The sequence below is a fragment of the Simochromis diagramma genome, unplaced genomic scaffold (genome assembly GCF_900408965.1).
Source record: "Simochromis diagramma unplaced genomic scaffold, fSimDia1.1 OVJJ01000702.1, whole genome shotgun sequence".
Taxonomy (NCBI): Eukaryota; Metazoa; Chordata; class Actinopteri; order Cichliformes; family Cichlidae; genus Simochromis; species Simochromis diagramma.
The window spans coordinates 1-3,978 of NW_024387239.1; positions in this window are offsets into that span (position 1 = coordinate 1).

Sequence of the window (3,978 nt, forward strand, 5' to 3'; positions counted from 1 at the left end):
ATTGCACATTTCACCAGTGCTTGTGTTGTTGGCTGATGCGTTCCACAATACACAAGGACCTGTGCTACTGGCTGAGGACATTCACATACACCCAGGCCTGTGGTGCTGGCCAATACCATCCACATTTCCACCAGGGACACTCTTGTGGCTGAGGCCATACATATTACACCAGGGACACTGCTTCCTGTGAAGCCATCTTCACCATACCGGGACCTGTGCTTTTTGCTGAGGCCATCCACATTACATCACTGTCTGTGATGCCGGCTTCTACCATCCACATTACACCAGGGACAGTGCTTCCTGTGAGGCCATCTTCACCCCACCAGGGCCTCTGCTGCTCGTTGATGCCATCCACATTACACACGGGCCTTTGGTGCTGACCGATATCATGCACATTTCACCAGGGCCAGTGGTGTTAGATGAGGCCATCCACATTACAACAGGGCCTGTGCTACTGGCTGAGGCCAACTACATTTCACCAGGGCCTATGCTACTCATCGATGCCATCCACATGACACCAGGACATGTGGTGCGGTCCGAAACCATCCACAATACACAAGGGCCTGAGATACTGGCTGATGTCATCCACTTTACATCAGGGAGAGTGCTTCTTGTGAGGCCATCTTCACCCGATCATGGCCTCTACTGGTCGTTGATGCCATCCACATTACACCTGGGGCTGTGCTACTGGCTGATGCCATCCACAATACCAAGGGCCTTTGCTACTGGCTGATTCAATCCACATTACATCACGGCAAGTGGTGTTGGCTGAGGACATTCACATTACACCAGGGCCTGTGGTGCTGACCGATATCATGCACATTTCACCAGGGACAGTGTTGTTAGTTGAGGCCATCCACATTACAACATGGCTTGTGCTACTGGCTGTGGACATTTACATATCACCAGGGCCTGTGGTCATGGTTGAGGCCAACCACATTTCACCAGGGCCTGTGTTGGTGGCTGATCCCATCCACAATATACAAAGACCTGTGCTACTGGCTGATGCCATCCTCATTTCACCAGGGCCTGCATTGCTGGCTGATGCGTTCCACAATACACAAGGGGCTGTTCTACTGGCTAAGGCCATTCACATTACCCCAGGGTGTGTGGTGCTGACCAATACCATCGATATTTCACCAGGGCCACTGTTGTTGGTTGAGGCCATACACATTACACCAGGGACAGTGCTTCCTGTGAAGCCATCTTCACCACACCAGGACCTGTGCTTTTGGCTGAGGCCATCCACATTACATCACGGCCTGTGATGCCAGCTTCTACCATCCACATTACACTAGGGACAGTGCTTCCTGTGAAGCCATCTTCACCCCACCAGGGCCTCTGCTGCTCGTTGATGCCATCCACATTACACCTGGGCCTGTGCTACTGGCTGATGCCATCCACAATACCCAAGGGCCTTTGCTACTGGCTGATGCAATTCACATTACACCAGGACCTGTGGTCATGGCTGAGGCCAACTACATTTCACCAGGGCCTGTGTTGGTGGCTGATCCCATCCACAATATAAAAAGGCCTGAGCTACTGGCTGATGCCATCCACATTACACCAGGGCCAGTGCTCCCTGTGAGGCCATCTTCACCACACCAGGGCCTGCGCTGCTGGCTGAGGCCATCCACATTTCACCAGCGTCTGCGTTGCTGGCTGATGCGATCCACAATACACAAGGGCCTGTGCTACTGGCTAAGGCCATTCACATTACCCCAGGGTGTGTGGCGCTGACCAATACCATCCATATTTCACCAAGGCCACTGTTGTTGGCTCAGGCCATACACATTACACCAGGGACAGTGTTTCCTATGAAGCCATCTTCACCACACCAGGACCTGTGCTTTTGGTTGAGGCCATCCACATTACATCACGGCCTGTGATGCCGGCTTCTACCATCCACATTACATCAGGGACAGTGCTTCCTGTGAGGCCATCTTCACCCAACCAGGGCCTCTGCTGCTCATTGATGCCATCCACATTACACCTGGGTCTGTGGTGCTGGCCAATACCATCCACATTACACCTGGGTCTGTGGTGCTGGCCAATACCATCCACATTTCACCAGGGCGAGTGTTGTTGGATGAGGCCATCCACATTACACCAGAGACAGTGCTTCCCTTTAGGCCATCATCACCACACCAGGGCCTGTCCTGCTGGATGAGGCCATCCACATTACACAAGTGCCTGTGCTACTCGTTGATACCATCCACATTTCACCAGGGCATGTATTGCTAGCTTATGAGTTCCACAATACACAAGGGCGTACGCTACTGGCTGGGAACATTCACAATACACCAGGGCCTGTGGTGCTGGCTGAGGCCAACTACATTTCACCAGGGCCTGTGCTACTCGTTGATGCCATCCACATTACACCAGGGCATGTGGTGCTGTCCGAAAGCATCCACAATACACAAGGGCCTGAGATACTGGCTGATGTCATCCACATTACACTAGGGCCAGTGGTGTTGGCTGAGGACATTCACTTTACATCAGGTAGAGTGCTTCTTGTGAGGCCCGATCAAGGCCTCTACTGGTCGTTGATGCCATCCACATTATACCTGGGCCTGTGCTACTGGCTGATGCCATCCACAATACCCTAGGGCCTTTGCTACTGGCTGATGCAATCCACATTACACCACGGCAAGTGGTGTTGGCTGAGGCCATCAACATTACACCAGGGCTTGTGCTACTGGCTGAGGACATTTACATTTCACCAGGGCCTGTGTTGGTGGCTGATCCCATCCACAATATAAAAAAGGCCTGTGCTGCTGGATGAGGCCATCCACATTTCACCAGGGCTTGTATTGCTAGCTTATGAGATCCACAATACACAAGGGCTTGTGCTACTGGCTGGGAACATTCACATTACACCAGGGCCTGTGGTGCTGGCCAATACCATCCACATTTCACCAGGGCCACTGTTGTTGGCTGAGACCATACACTTTACACCAGGGACAGTGCTTCCTTTGAGGCCATCTTCACCCGACCAGGGCCTCTGCTGCTCGTTGATGCCATCCACATTACACCACGGCCAGTGGTGTTGGCTGAGGACATTCACATTACACCTGGGACTGTGGTGCGGACCAATACCATCCACATTTCACCAGATCCAGTGGTGTCTGCTAAGGCCATTCACATTACACCAGGGTGTGTTGTGCTGACCAACACCATCCATATTTCACCAGGGACAGTGTGGTTAGATGAGGCCATCCACATTACAACAGGGCCTGTTCTACTGGCTGAGGACATTTACATTTCACCAGGGCCTGTGGTCATGGCTGAGGCCATCCACATTTCATCAGGGCCAGTGCTCCCTGTGAGGCCATATTCACCACACCAAGGCCTGTGCTGCTGGCTGATACCATCCTTATTTCACTAGGCCCTGCGTTGCTGGCTCATGCTATCCACATTACATCACGGCCTGTGCTACTGGCTAAGGCCATTCACATTACCCCAGGGTGTGTGGCGCTGACCAATACCATCCATATTTCACCAAGGCCACTGTTGTTGGCTGAGGCCATACACATTACACCAGGGACAGTGCTTCCTGTGAAGCCATCTTCACCACACCAGGACCTGTGCTTTTGGTTGAGGCCATCCACATTACATCACGGCCTGTGATGCCGGCTTCTACCATCCACATTACACCAGGGACAGTGCTTCCTGTGAGGCCATCTTCACCCGACCAGGGCCTCTGCTGCTCGTTGATGCCATCCACATTACACCACGGCCAGTGGTGTTGGCTGAGGACATTCACATTACACCTGGGACTGTGGTGCTGACCAACACCATCCATATTTCACCAGGGACAGTGTGGTTAGATGAGGCCATCCACATTAGAACAGGGCCTGTGCTACTGGCTGAGGACATTTACATTTCACCAGGGCCTGTGGTCATGGCTGAGGCCATCCACATTTCATCAGGGCCAGTGCTCCCTGTGAGGCCATATTCACCACACCAAGGCCTCTG